Below are 16323 nucleotides of genomic sequence, written 5' to 3' on the forward strand. Positions count from 1 at the left end.
CTCTCTGTCTGTGTGATTCCAGAGACCTCTCTTTCTCTCTCTACCTGTGTGATTCCAGAGTCCTCTCTTTCTCTCTCTCTGTGGTTCCACAGTCTTCTCTTTCTCTCTCTGTCTGTGTGGTTCCACAGTCTTCTATTTCTCTCTCTGTCTGTGTGGTTCCAGAGTCCTCTCTTTCTCTCTCTGTGTGGTTCCATAGTCTTCTCTTTCTCTCTCTGTCTGTGTGATTCCAGAGTCCTCTCTTTCTCTCTCTGTCCGTGTGGATCCAGTCTTCTCTTTCTCTCTGTGTCTGTGTGGTTCCAGAGTCCTCTCTTTCTCTCTGTCTGTGTGATTCAACAGTTCCCTCTTTCTCTCTCTGTCTGTGTGATTCCACAGTCCTCTCTGTCTCTTTCTGTCTGTGTGGTTCTTCAGTGTAGTTCTTTGTCTCTCTGCCGCTGTCAGCCCTGCCTACAAATTAGCACAGGGACAGAAAAATTATTCAGCATGAGGCATTGGGTAAGCCCTGCACCCCTACTCAATACACACATAACTACACACACTTCTACACACACATACGCACGCACGCTCGCACACACGCACGGACACACACACACACACACACACATTAGTGCACACTTGTAAGGACACACACACACACACACACACACACACACACACACACACACACACACACACACACATACACACACACACACACACACACACACACACACACATACACATTCACACACACACAATCAGGTGCACTTTTATGGACACATATACACACATTTTTGGGCTGAAGAGATGAAACGAACCCCGTGGCCTTTAGAAATGCAGCTTCCTTTTTCCCCTCACCCTCAATCTTTCACTGGCATATCACACACACACAATTTCAGCCATGGAGAGACTCCTCCCAACCCAACCCCCTCTTTTCTCCTCTCTGATGCTGCATCATACTTTGGCTTGTTCGCGGCTCAGGGGGTGTGTGTGTGTGTGTGTGAGGGGGAGTGCGAGCCCACACTTCAGAGGCTGTGTGCTGGTGCGTGTGTGAGGGAGTGTGTGTATTCTCTCCTACCGGTGGATAGTCTCTCTGAGTCGTGTCTCTCACCTACCACTGAATTTCTGACTGACTCTCTCTTTTTTTATTTCTCTCTTCCTCTCATTCTCTCTTTCCTTCTCTCTCTCTTTCTCTCTCTCTGCAGGACTCCGAGCCTCCTCCCTTACCCAAATCATTGCAGACAAAATCGCAGAAAGATAGCTGCCCCATCTCGCCAGGTAAGGTGTGTATGTGTCTCTGTGTGTGTCTGTGTGTGTGTCTGTGTGTGTGTCTGTGTAGATTTAGAGATGTAGAGAGTGTATTAGTCACATGCACAAGGTTGCAGATGTAAATGCAGGGTACAGTGATAATCTTAAACTCTGAGCTCCAACAGGTCAAAGAGTCTGTGTCTGTGTATTCCGACCGTGACTAGACGCCGACTAGAGTGACGAGACACAAATGCAGGGTGTCAATTTATTGTCTGTGGATACAGGCTAGCAGGCTGCCGAAAAACTGCCGGCTCATTGCTATGCTGCTAGCATCTCTCTCTCTCTCTCTCTCTCGTTCTCTCTCTCTCTCTCTCTCTCTCTCTCCCCCTATCCCCCTCTCCCCCTCTCTCTCTCCCCCTACCCCCCCCCCTCTCTCTCCCTCCCCCTACCGCCCCCCCCCCTCTCTCTCTCTCTCTCTCTCTCTCTCTCTCTCTCTCTCTCTCTCTCTCTCCCCCTCTCTCTCTCCCTCTCTCTCTCTCTCTCTCTCTCTATCCTCTCTTTCTCTCCCTCTCTCTCCCCCCTTCCTGTCCCCCCCCCCCTCTCTCTCCCCCTCTCTCTCTCCCTCTCTTCTTTCTCCCCTCATTCTCTTATTGCTGGATATGTCAGGTAAGAGGTTAACAATCAGAATCCCTAATAAGCAGAATTTTTTCTGGACCAGACATACAGTATCTCCCTTTTGTTAGCTTCCAAGAACATGATCTACATATTACAGCCAGCAGTGATTGTTTCTGACATAACTGATATGCAGTGAAAGTAGTGGATGTGAGTGTGAGAGCGGCTTCTGCAGCTGTGTGTTAGGAGTCCTGTTTTCCTCTCAGAGAGATGTAGTGACGCTCAGTGTCTAGACGGCATTGATTATTCAAGCGCTAGGACAGCCCGGCGACTCTCCTCGCGCTGTGTGTGTTTGAGGAGATAGGAGACTCACACAAGTTGATGACATTTTCCCTTAATGGTTGAGTCTTTAGACAAAACACTGAATTGTGAGTGAAAGAGATGTTATGTTGAGCCGTCTTAGAGTGGGAGGATGCTTCATGCTTGTCGGTGGTTCTGAGGGATTTACACAAACCACACAACACATTTCTCATATTGTCCCCCATCTTTGGCTGTCTACGAAAGCTTGTGACATAACCCACTGTTTACCACTATCACATACAGCAGCAAACAGTATTGGAGTTTGTGACGCACAGGAGGATGATGTAATGCTGCATGGGCCCCTGTGTGTGTGTGTGTGTGTGTGTGTGTGTGTGTGTGTGTGTGTGTGTGTGTGTGTGTGTGTGTGTGTGTGTGTGTGTGTGTGTGTGTGTGTGTGTGTGTGTGTGTGTGTGTGTGTGTGTGTGTGTGTGTGTGTGTGCGTGCGTGCGTGCGTGTGTGCGTGCGTGTGTGCGTGCGTGCGCATGTCTGTGTGTCTGTGTGTGCGTGCGTGCGTGCGTGCGCGTGCGTGCGTGTGTGTGTCTGTGTGTCTGTGTGTGTGTGTGTGTGTGTGTTAAGTGTTGAGCGAATAACCAAAACTATTATTTTTTATTTTGGGAGATTTGAGCCTAATGTGCACATTGCACAGTTACTCTACAGATAAATCTGATCAAGCCCGAACTGTGCGATGTAGTAGGGAGTTGTAGTTTCCAACAAGCCATGATTCTACATAGTTCAACACAGAAAACAAGGTAATTAACTACATAATCCATTGCACGCCTACTTGTCCGGACTCTGGGCTTGTTGGACATTACAGCCGACAGTTCAGGCAACCACCAACCTGATGGTTGGTGGTGACTGATCTACAAATCCCCTTGCATCATAAATAACTATTCATTATTATTTGTAGATCAATCAGTCAGTCATCATTTACCCATGATGCATTACGGTTTTGATCCTCTCGAACGCGGCCTGTGGTTTACGCCTGCTACGTGAAAGAGACAGAAGAATGTGCGTTGGAGAAGGTAAGAGCAGTTTCTTCACGAGGTATCTCCTCCTGAAAATACATGAGCTGAGTGATTGATAGTTGGTATTCAACAGTCATAAAAGTATGCCTTATTTACTTTGATTTTTGTCAGACCGCATAGGCAGCAGTTCTATAGAGAGGAGATGATGACTTGAAATAAAATAATAAATTAATCAAATAAAACTAATGTAACATACAAAACAACTGAAATATTTCATTTAAGTAAAGTGAATAGATGTTGGTTAATAAGTCAAATCAAATCAAAGCACATTTATTTATATAGCCCTTCGTACATCAGCTGATATCTCAAAGTGCTGTACAGAAACCCAGCCTAAAACCCCAAACGGCAAGCAATGCAGGTGTAGAAGCACGGTGGCTAGGAAAAACTCCCTAGAAAGGCCAAAACCTAGGAAGAAACCTAGAGAGGAACCAGGCTATGTGGGGTGGCCAGTCCTCTTCTGACTGTGCAGGGTGGAGATTATAACAGAACATGGCCAAGATGTTCAAATGTTCATAAATGACCAGCATGGTCGAATAATAATAAGGCAGAACAGTTGAAACTGGAGCAGCAGCACGGCCAGGTGGACTGGGGACAGCAAGGAGTCATCATGTCAGGTAGTCCTGGGGCATGGTCCTAGGGCTCAGGTCCTCCGAGAGAGAGAAAGAAAGAGAGAAAGAGAGAATTAGAGAGAGCACACTTAAATTCACTATAGGACAGGAGAAGTACTCCAGATATAACAAACTGACCCTAGCCCCCCGACACAAACTACTGCAGCATAAATACTGGAGGCTGAGACAGGAGGGGTCAGGAGACACTGTGGCCCCATCCGAGGACACCCCCGGAGAGGGCCAAACAGTAAGGATATAACCCCACCCATTTTGCCAAAGCACAGCCCCCACACCACTAGAGGGATATCTTCAACCACCAACTTACCATCCAGAGACAAGGCTGAGTATAGCCCACAAAGATCTCCGCCACAGCACAACCCAAGGGGGGGCGCCAACCCAGACAGGATGACTACATCAGTGAATCAACCCACTCAGGTGACGCACCCCTTCCAGGGACGGTATGAAAGAGCCCCAGTAAGCCAGTGACTCAGCCCCTGCAATAGGGTTAGAGGCAGAGAATCCCAGTGGAAAGAGGGGAACCGGCCAGGCAGAGACAGCAAGGGCGGTTCGTTGCTCCAGAGCCTTTCCGTTCACCTTCCCACTCCTGGGCCAGACTACACTCAATCATATGACCCACTGAAGAGATGAGTCTTCAGTAAAGACTTAAAGGTTGAGACCGAGTTTGCGTCTCTGACATGGGTAGGCAGACCGTTCCATAAAAATGGAGCTCTATAGGAGAAAGCCCTGCCTCCAGCTGTTTGCTTAGAAATTATAGGGACAATTAGGAGGCCTGCGTCTTGTGACCGTAGCGTACGTGTAGGTATGTACGGCAGGACCAAATCAGAGAGATAGGTAGGAGCAAGCCCATGTAATGCTTTGTAGGTTAGCAGTAAAACCTTGAAATCAGCCCTTGCTTTGACAGGAAGCCAGTGTAGGGAGGCTAGCACTGGAGTAATATGATCACATTTTTTGGTTCTAGTCAGGATTCTAGCAGCCGTATTTAGCACTAACTGAAGTTTATTTAGTGCTTTATCCGGGTAGCCGGAAAGTAGAGCATTGCAGTAGTCTAACCTAGAAGTGACAAAAGCATGGATTAATTTTTCTGCATCATTTTTGGACAGAAAGTTTCTGATTTTTTCAATGTTATGTAGATGGAAAAAATATGTCCTTGAAATGGTCTTTATATGTTCTTCAAAAGAGAGATCAGGGTCCAGAGTAACGCCGAGGTCCTTCACAGTTTTATTTGAGACGACTGTACAACCATTAAGAAGAAGATCTCTGTTTCTTGGGACCTAGAACAAGCATCTCTGTTTTGTCTGAGTTTAAAAGTAGAACGTTTGCAGCCATCCACTTCCTTATGTCTGAAACACATGCTTCTAGCGAGGGCAATTTTGGGGCTTCACCATGTTTCATTGAAATGTACAGCTGTGTGTCATCCGCATAGCTGTGAAAGTTAACATTATGTTTTCGAATGACATCCCCAAGAGGTAAAATATATAGTGAAAACAATAGTGGTCCTAAAACGGAACCTTGAGGAACACCGAAATGTACAGTTGTTTTGTCAGAGGACAAACCATTCACAGAAACAAACTGATATCTTTCCGACAGATAAGATCTAAACCAGGCCAGAACTTGTCCGTGTAGACCAATTTGGGTTTCCAATCTCTCCAAAATAAGTGATGCACAGTAATGGTCAGTCACTACCATCATGGGACTTTTATTCATTGTTTATGTGCTGTGTTGTTACAGCATTCAACCCACATAATGCATAGTGCATTTAATGTTCAAAACAATTATCCAAACCAAAATCGAACCAACCTCAAAAAGCACTATAATCGCTCAGCACTAGTCTGTGTCTGTGAGTGTGTCTGTGTCTGTGTGTGTCTCTGTGTGTCTATGAGTGTGTCTGTGAGTGTGTCCTTTTGTGACTGCATCCTTCCGATACACACACCCACACAGACACACTCCCTCCTTCCCCACATTCACCACACACCCTCCCCAGCGGTACATGCAGAGCCACCAGGGTAGGACATCTGTCACATCCACAGTCCCCTCTCATCTCTCTCTCTCCCTCTCTCTCTCTCTCTCCCTCTCTCTCTCTCTCTATCTCTCTGGTATGCTCTGAGGCAACCTCTCTTTCCTGTGAACAAACAGACGCTGACACGCGAACGCAGTAGAGGGTTGGGGGGACGCAGAGGGGGACGTCTGTGTCCCCCCCGCACCCATTTTGGGACACAAACAAATCCCTGTGTTCCTTTCCCTCCCTCCCTCTCTATCTCACCCATGCTCTGCTAACAGGGCAGTGCCCCTCTGTGTCCCTCTCCCTATGCCAGCAGGGTGTCCTCACCCAGGCGGGGGGCATGGTGCCAACCCCATGCCCTTGGAGGAAGGTCACAGCTTGGCAGCAGGGCGGGCTCTGTGTTGGTGGTTCATTACTAACTAAGTGCTGGGATAGAGGACCATTGTTATGTTTATGTCCCAGTGCTTCTGTGTTTCAAAACATGGACTTATCCAACAGACAACATGAAGCATGTTGCAGAAATGGCCTGTATGGATACCAAACTTTATTGTCCATTCATGAGAATATATTTTGTGATGCCAACGGTCCATTGAAATACAATGAATATGTGTTCTGTGCCATGACTTCCACCAACATAGTGTGTGATCTAATGATACAGTGTGTTGTACAGTCGATGAGTAGGGGATGACATCATGTGGAATACCAGGTGCTATACATTATTTCTGTACTGAATATTTTGTTGCAGACCATATGTCTCACTGTAAATGTTGGCCTCTCACACCTGGCCACTAACACCTGGCCTCTCACACCTGGCCTCTGACACCTGGCCACACACACCTGGCCACTCACACCTGGCCTCTCACACCTGGCCACTCACACCTGGCCACTCACACCTGGCCTCTCTCACCTGGCCACTCACACCAGGCCTCTCACACCTGGCCACTCTCTGAAGTAGAGCTGCCTCCAGGCCCTGTACAGTGTATGTACCTGCTAGTACAGTGTGTGTACCTGCTAGTACAGTGTATGTACCTGCTAGTACAGTGTGTGTACCTGCTAGTACAGTGTGTGTACCTGCTAGTACAGTGTATGGCTGGACGTGTGTGTGTGTGTGTGTGTGTGTGTGTGTGTGTGTGTGTGTGTGTGTGTGTGTGTGTGTGTGTGTGTGTGTGTGTGTGTGTGTGTGTGTGTGTGTGTGTGTGTGTGTGTGTGTGTGTGTATGATCACTTGTGGGTGAGTGTTTGTTGTTGTTGTTTGTTGTGTGTGTGCACATCATATGTGTGTGTATGTGTGTATGATCACTTGTGGGTGAGTGTTTCTTGTTGTTGTTTGATGTGTGTGTGCATGTCATATGTGTGTGTGTGCATGCATGTACGCGTGCATGCTTGCCTGTCTGTGTGTGTGTGTCCGTGTGTGGGCAGTGGGTCGCTTGCGTGCTTATACAGTGCCTTTACAAGTGGCCTGTGAGCTGCCTGTCAGAACGATTACGTTTCAATCCATCACCACTCAGTTATGTCCCACCAGGCACTCTCCTGACGATACAGGGAGGATTGGGAGAGAGGGAAGAAGGGGAGGAGAGGATAGAATGCTGTTGATTTATAAGACAAGGAGTGGGATAAGGAGAAGAGACGGGAGTCTGTGGAGTGTGGGGAGTGTGTGGGGAGTGTGTGGGGTGTGTGGGGAGTGTGTGGGAGGTGTGTGGGGAGTGGGGGGAGTGTGGGGGGATGAGTGTGTGGGGAGTGTGGTGGGTGTGGGGGAGGTGTGTGCGGGGGGGGAGTGTGGTGAGTGTGTGGGGAGTGTGTGGGGAGTGTGTGGGGAGTGGGGGAGGTGTGTGGGGAGTGTGGGGGGGTGTGGGGAATGTGTAGGTTGTTGAGGAGAGAATAATCTGGGGATGAGGTTGAGTAGGATGGGCTGGGCACATTTGGCTAGGTTGCTGCAGTGTGTGTGCGTGCGTGCGCTCCCGAATCTTGCGTGTTCCAATGACTGAGTCAGCCCCAGTAGACTCATTACAAACAGTAGATCTGATCTCTAAGGGATCTACTGGTGTAGGTAGGTCTCCTGTAGATGAATGTAGCTACTGTAGGGATCTACTGGTGTAGGTCTACTGGTGTAGGTCTCCTGTAGATGAATGTAGCTACTGTAGAGATCTACTGGTGTAGGTCTCCTGTAGATGAATGTAGCTACTGTAGTGATCTACTGGTGTAGGTCTCCTGTAGGGATCTACTGGTGTAGGTCTACTGTAGGGATCTACTGGTGTAGGTCTACTGTAGTGATCTACTGGTGTAGGTCTCCTGTAGATGAATGTAGCTACTGTAGTGATCTACTGGTGTAGGTCTCCTGTAGGGATCTACTGGTGTAGGTCTACTGTAGTGATCTACTGGTGTAGGTCTCCTGTAGATGAATGTAGCTACTGTAGGGATCTACTGGTGTAGGTCTCCTGTAGGGATCTACTGGTGTAGGTCTACTGTAGGGATCTACTGGTGTAGGTCTACTGTAGTGATCTACTGGTGTAGGTCTACTGTAGGGATCTACTGGTGTAGGTCTACTGTAGGGATCTACTGGTGTAGGTCTCCTATAGATGTGTAGCTGTAGCTACAGTATGTCCAGCTGTTGACTTGACCACCTTAAATGTGTTAGCTACAGTGTTGACCATATTGGCCAATGGCCATGGTAGTAGAACATCAATCAGCTCATGCCCAATGGAGCTTCTATGTAGCTTACAGTACTCTATTTTTGAAGTCCATAGTAGACAGACAGACAGCTCCACAGTAGTGACAGATGGACAGCTCCATATTATGCAGACAGACGGACGGACGGACGGACAGACAGACAGACAGCTCCATAGTAGAGACAGACAGACAGTCTGTCTCGAATATGGAGCTGTCTGACAGCTCCATAGGACAGACAGACAGACAGACAGACAGACAGACAGACAGACCGGACGCTCCATAGTAGAGACAGACAGACAGCTCCATGGTAGAGACAGACAGACGGACAGCTCCATAGTAGAGACATACAGACCGACAGCTCCATAGTAGAGACAGACAGACAGCTCCATAGTAGAGACGGACAGACCGACAGCTCCATAGTAGAGACAGACAGTTGGACAGCTCCATAGTAGAGACAGACGGGCAGACAGCTCCATAGTAGAGACAGACAGGCAAACAGCTCCGTAGAAGGGAGAGACAGACAGCTCCATAGTAGAGACAGACAGACGGACAGCTCCATATTATGTAGACAGACAGATGACAGCTCCATATTATGTAGACAGACAGATGACAGCTCCATATTATGTAGACAGACAGATGACAGCTCCATATTATGTAGACAGACAGATGAAAGCTCCATATTATGTAGACAGACAGAAGGACAGCTCCATATTATGTAGACAGACAGAAGGACAGCTCCATATTATGTAGACAGACAGAAGGACAGCTCCATATTATGTAGACAGACAGATGACAGCTCCATATTATGTAGACAGACAGATGACAGCTCCATATTATGTAGACAGACAGATGACAGCTCCATATTATGTAGACAGACAGATGACAGCTCCGTACTTTGTAGACAGACAGATGACAGCTCCAACAGAGTTGTCCATGTTCTTGTCCATATTCTGTTATAATCTCCACCCGGCACATCCAGAAGAGGACTGGCCACTCCTCCAAGCCTGGTTCCTCTCTAGGTTTCTTCCTAGGTTCCTGCCTGGGTTTTAGGCTGGGTTTCTGTACAGCACTTTGTGACATTGGCTGATGTAAAAAGGGCTTTATAAATAAATGTGAATTTGATTGAGTTCAAAGGCAACTTCAAAGGCAACAGTGGATCAATGCAGTTCATTTCTTATGGACAGACATGGACACATCATTATCACCCCCTAATGGACAGACATGGACACACCATTATCACCCCCTAATGGACAGACATGGACACATCATTATCACCCCCTAATGGACAGACATGGACACATCATTATCACCCCCTAATGGACAGACATGGACACATCATTATCACCCCCTAATGGACAGACATGGACACATCATTATCACCCCCTAATGGACAGACATGGACACATCATTATCACCCCCTAATGGACAGACATGGACACATCATTGGACAGACATCATTATCCCCCTAATGGACAGACATGGACACACATCATTATCACCCCCTAATGGACAGACATGGGACACATCATTATCACCCCCTAATGGACAGACATGGACACATCATTATCACCCCCTAATGGACAGACATGGACACATCATTATCACCCCCTAATGGACAGACATGGACACACCATTATCACCCCCTAATGGACAGACATGGACACATCATTATCACCCCCTAATGGACAGACATGGACACATCATTATCACCCCCTAATGGACAGACATGGACACATCATTATCACCCCCTAATGGACAGACATGGACACATCATTATCACCCCCTAATGGACAGACATGGACACACCATTATCACCCCCTAATGGACAGACATGGGCACATCATTATCACCCCCTAATGGACAGACATGGACACATCATTATCACCCCCTAATGGACAGACATGGACACATCATTATCACCCCCTAATGGACAGACATGGACACCCCCTAATGGACAGACATGGAAACATCATTCACCCCCTAATGGACAGACATGGACACATCATTATCACCCCCTAATGGACAGACATGGACACATCATTATCACCCCCTAATGGACAGACATGGACACATCATTATCACCCCCTAATGGACAGACATGGACACATCATTATCACCCCCTAATGGACAGACATGGACACATCATTATCACCCCTAATGGACAGACATGGGCACATCATTATCACCCCCTAATGGACAGACATGGACACATCAATATCATCCCCTAATGGACAGACATGGACACATCATTATCACCCCCTAATGGACAGACGTGGACACATCATTATCACCCCCTAATGGACAGACATGGACACATCATTATCACCCCCTAATGGACAGACATGGACACATCATTATCACCCCCTAATGGACAGACATGGACACATCATTATCACCCCCTAATGGACAGACATGGACACATCATTATCACCCCCTAATGGACAGACATGGACACATCATTATCACCCCCTAATGGACAGACATGGACACATCATTATCACCCCCTAATGGACAGACATGGACACATCATTATCACCCCCTAATGGACAGACATGGACACACCATTATCACCCCCTAATGGACAGACATGGACACATCATTATCACCCCCTAATGGACAGACATGGACACATCATTATCACCCCCTAATGGACAGACATGGACACATCATTATCACCCCCTAATGGACAGACATGGACACATCATTATCACCCCCTAATGGACAGACATGGACACATCATTATCACCCCCTAATGGACAGACATGGACACATCATTATCACCCCCTAATGGACAGACATGGACACATCATTATCACCCCCTAATGGACAGACATGGACATGGACACATCATTATCACCCCCTAATGGACAGACATGGACACATCATTATCACCCCCTAATGGACAGACATGGATCAGACATCATTATCACCCCCTAATGGACAGACATCATTATCACCCCCTAATGGACAGACATGGGCACATCATTATCACCCCCTAATGGACAGACATGGACACACCATTATCACCCCCCTAATGGACAGACATGGACACACCATTATCACCCCCTCTGCAGTGGTATTTCAACCACAATCCCCAGTTGATTTAACTCTGACTGGTGGTTTGATGAATTAAACAAACACCAGGGTGTGTGTGTGTGTGTGTGTGTGTGTGTGTGTGTGTGCCTGCGGGAAGCTGGAGTCTGTCCGTGGGGACAAGGGGGCTGGCTGACTGAATTATAGATGAGGGATGTGGGCGAAGAGAAGGTTAAGTGAAGGACAGAATGCACAGTCTCTCTGAGTAGATCTCCTATATGATTTACTGTACCTCCAGGTCTGGAGCAACACAGACTTAGTCTGGCCTGGACACTTCAGACAGATCTCACTCAATCATTATTCTGCAAAGGCTATATCTCCTAAACTAATATGTTTATTGCTGTAAAAGCGTTGGTAGAGCATAGCACATGCAACACCAGGGTTGTCGGTTCAATTCCCATGGGGGAACAGTAGGAAAATGTCTGCACTCACAACCTACTGTAAGTGTCTCTGGATAAGAGTGTCTGATAAATGACTCCATGTCAACACTTAAACTAATATGTTTATTGCTGTGTTTTCTCATTCATATAAATGATCAAGCATATTGGTTAGTGCAAATCACTACTCAATGACAACAGATGGAGAGGATGATGATATTGATGATGATGGTGAGGCTAGACAAGTTGAAACCAGTCTAGAGCAAAATATGTCCAGCTAGGGAGCATGTCCCTACAACCATCTGTCTGCTTGTGTTTTCTAAACTTAGAGATCTAACACTTAGCAACAGACCAAGACAAGGCTCACTGACAGCTACTGTTGTACCTGACTGACTCTCTCTGTGCCAAAACAATGGCTGCTGTTGCTGTGAGCCTAGAACCTTTCAAGCCATCACTGAACCAGGCTGGCTGTGGTGAATTCGATGAAGGGGACTTTGTCTGTCTGCTCCTGTGATCTCTGATTGTCATGGCTGCTCTGAGCAGATGTCCCCAAATCTCTCTCTCTTCCCCTTTCCATTCACCTTCCCTCACAATCCCTCAAGCTCTCCCTCAAGCTCTCCCTCCCTCCCATCACAGTTCTTTATGCCTTCCCTCCATTCCCCCGCCTCCCTCCCTTCCCTCCCTCCCTCCCTCCCTCCCTCCCTCCCTCCCTCCCTCCCTCCCTGCCTGCTTGCCTGCCTGCCTGCCTGCCTGCCTGCCTGCCTGCCTGCCTGCCTGCCTGCCTGCCTGCCTGCTTCATCCCCCCTCGCTCCTCCCTCACCCCCTCTCTATCTCCTTCCCCAACGCTCTCCTCCCTCACCCCATCTCTCTCTCTCCATCTCTCTATCTCCCCAACTCTCTCCTCCCCTTTCTCTTTCTCTCCTCTCTCCTTCCCCCTCGCTCTCCTTCCCCATCTCTCTTTACCCCCCTTTCTCTTTCTCTCCTCTCTCCTTCCCCCTCACTCTCCTTCCCCCTCTCTCACTCTCCTTCCCCCTCTCTCACTCTCCTTCCCCCATCCCTCTTTCCTTCCCCATCTCTCTTTACTCCCCTCTATCTCCCCCCTGTCTCTCTCTTCCTCTCTCTCTCCTCTCTTTGCAAACTCCTCTCTACGCCCCCCCCCCCCCCCCCCCCTCGTCTCTCCTCATCCCCTGTGTGAATACGGACAATCTTTAGAAACCTAAACTCACTTTGACATGTTGCTGGGGATTTCTGGCAAAAAAACAAGGCTACATCCCCAGGCCTGGTCGGGTTGGTTGTGTCACCCTTCTCCCCTTCCCCTCATCCCCTTCTCCCCTCTTCCTGTCTTCTCCCTCTCCCCTCTCCCCTGTAGCTGTGATGGTCAGTGTGAATGGCCATGTTGCACTTGGTCCTGCCAGGGGCCCCTGACTGTGCTGGGGTGATGAATGTAGAACCAGCTCCCCGAAGAGACTCCCAGCCTAAGAACCAGACTGTCTGTCTGTCGCTGGGGCCAAACAAACCCATTGTTCTTATCTGTGGTGGACGTGCTCACATGGGCCCCTCGTCACTGGTGGATAATGTGAGGACTTGTTGTAGTAATTGTGGATTGCCCCTCTGTCCCATTGTACTACCCATAGAAGTCTGCTATAGAGATTGGGATGCTTAATACAGTCCGGGCGAATTACTCCAAGACAGAGTAGATAGGATCACTCACAAACACTCTTAGTCAAACTAGGAGGTTTCTACATGAAAGCCTCCAGCCTTGGCCCACTGCTCCACACTGCAGTTTAAGTAGCATGCTTCAGGGAAAACACTGATCAGTTTAACCTGTAGTCCTCCATAAGTCTGCCAGCAACATTAATCCAACCATTGTGTTTGAGTAGACTACCCTCTCTTATTCAGTACATACTGTCAGTCTGGTACAGTATCTAGCCACTTAACCACGGACATGATTTAGAGTAGGGGGAATGGTGATCTGGCAACAGTGTGTGTGTGTGTGTGTGTGTGTGTGTGTGTGTGTGTGTGTGTGTGTGTGTGTGTGTGTGTGTGTGTATTATGACTGTTCTCTGTTTGTTCTAGCATTCTTAATTCTCTCTATCTCCCTATAGGTGTAACCAGGAGGTTTTCCACATCTGTCCTCTGATTCCTACCATTGTGTTCAGAAGTGGTTAAGTCCATCAGCAACTGATCAGGTAAGACCAGAGAGAACAAACACTTGTAAAGAGAGCTTTAGCTGAAATGATGGTACAGATGTAGGATCTTTATTTGAAAAATAATCCTGCAGCAACAGGAAATGTAAATTATTTTGTGGATTATAATTAATGGACGTTATTTTGTAGGGGTTGATACATTTTTCATTAGGGCAAATCAAATCTGACATTTTAAGGTGGAAATCACAAACTTTAAAAGCCTTTTAAAACCTCGAATATACTACAATGTTGCATTTCCTGCTGTGCAGAGACATTCTCAGCAACAAAAGAGGGATCAAATTAAGACCCTACATCTGTATGTTTATTTGACTAAACACAGAGATCACTGATTGCATATGTAGCCATAGATAATGTCTGTCCATACTATAGCCCCATAGTTCACTCCAGTTACCCTGTAAATCTGTCGATGTGCCCTTGAGCAAGGCTCTTAACCCTAATTTACTCCAGGGGTGCTGTACTACTATGGCTGACCCTGTAAAACAACACATTTCACTATCTGGTGTATGTGACAAGAAAACATCTATTTCTTTTGCATATCCATGTTTTTTGTTTATATCTCTGCTTATTGTCTCATGCGTGTCTCTTCAGAGTAAAACACTGATTGATTTGTTTTCCTCAGAGGAAAACACATTCAATTATTAAACAACATTTATTTCCAATATGGTTCTGGAACACATAATTATGACTCATCATTACTGCAATCAGAGTTCATTCTGTAGAGCAGCAGGAGTGTTTGAACCTTCCCAGAATGCTCTTCCATGAGTCATCAGACCTCAGTAGTAATGGTTAAGTGGCTCTGCTCAGGTGTACCAGTACTGTAGTTACCAGGGTTTAGAAAGGGACAGAGGGTAATCGTGTGTATAATACCATTTAGAATGAGGGTAAAGGGGTATTGTGGGTAATTGAGTCCTTGATAACATGGATGTGTTAGAGGATGTAGGATATATTCCTTATACTAGCAGATCCAGTCATAGTCTGTCCTGTTGCTTCTCAATCTCCATTCTGTTTGACATGTTGAGGATCCATTAAGGTTTTATTGATACGTTGTAGACATTTACTGGCACTTACTCAATGTTGAAATGTTAGCAGCAGTGTTTTTCTCATGGCCAGAAGGTTATTGACAGCAATGATGTGTGATTTGCCTGTGAGTGTGGACAGTATAAACCTGTTCTCTCACCAGTAATCCCCCAGCCAACAGAAAACAAATCCCAGTGTAGGTTATTGGCCTGACAGCCCAACAGCACTATAACTGATCTGCTCCTGTCCTGACCAATCACAACTGTGAAACAAACCAACCTGACCAATCAAAGTTTAGAAACAGTCCAACCTGACCAATCAGAACTTAGAAACAAACCAACCTGACCAATCAAAGTTTAGAAACAGTCCAACCTGACCAATCAGAACTTAGAAACAAACCAACCTGACCAATCAAAGTTTAGAAACAGTCCAAGCTGACCAGAGTTAACAGTCCAACCAGAGAGGCCATGACTGGCTCTATTCCCTTCAACACTGACCAGCAACAAGGTATTATTGAGTTGTTGATGTCACTTAGCCTGACGTCCATTAGTGGGACTGTAATGGCCTCTGGTCATGTCATATATGTCTGTCTGACCCGTGGAGTAGACACCACCTGGTCATACCTGGCCATCTACACACACACGCACGCACGCACGCACGCACGCACGCACGCACACACACACACACACACACACACACACACACACACACACACACACACACACACACACACACACACACACACACACACACACACTCAGTTGAGGGGGTAATAACTGTAAGTAACTATCCTGCAGGCCTAATGACTATAATAGTGACTCAGGCTGTCACTTTCTTACTGTTGTTATGTAAGGTCCTACAGTAGACTGCTGCACTAAGGTCTTTGTTTGGTTGAAAGGCATGTCTGACCTGGCAGACTGGCTGGCTGACTGGCTGGCTGACTGGCTGGCTGACCTGACTGACCTGACTGACTGGCTGGCTGACCTGACTGACCTGACTGACCTGACTGACTGGCTGGCTGACTGGCTGGCTGACTGGCTGACTGGCTGGCTGACCTGACTGACCTGACTGGCTGGCTGACCTGACTGACCTGACTGGCTGGCTGACTGGCTGG

At 47.3% G+C, this 16323-nt stretch overlaps 1 protein-coding gene across 1 annotated transcript in view; it reads left to right on the forward strand.

The window, feature by feature from the left end:
- Positions 1-1037: 1037 nt before the first annotated feature.
- LOC139402471 (microtubule-associated protein 2-like) overlaps positions 1038-16323 on the forward strand; it is a 55161-nt gene continuing 39875 nt past the window's right edge. Inside the window, exons 1-2 of the mRNA XM_071146432.1 lie at positions 1038-1254; positions 14091-14174. The gene's annotated coding sequence lies outside the window, so the exon portion shown is untranslated. The remainder of the gene's footprint in view (positions 1255-14090; positions 14175-16323) is intronic.

This window comes from Oncorhynchus clarkii, unplaced genomic scaffold (assembly GCF_045791955.1).
Source record: "Oncorhynchus clarkii lewisi isolate Uvic-CL-2024 unplaced genomic scaffold, UVic_Ocla_1.0 unplaced_contig_3539_pilon_pilon, whole genome shotgun sequence".
NCBI lineage: Eukaryota > Metazoa > Chordata > Actinopteri > Salmoniformes > Salmonidae > Oncorhynchus > Oncorhynchus clarkii.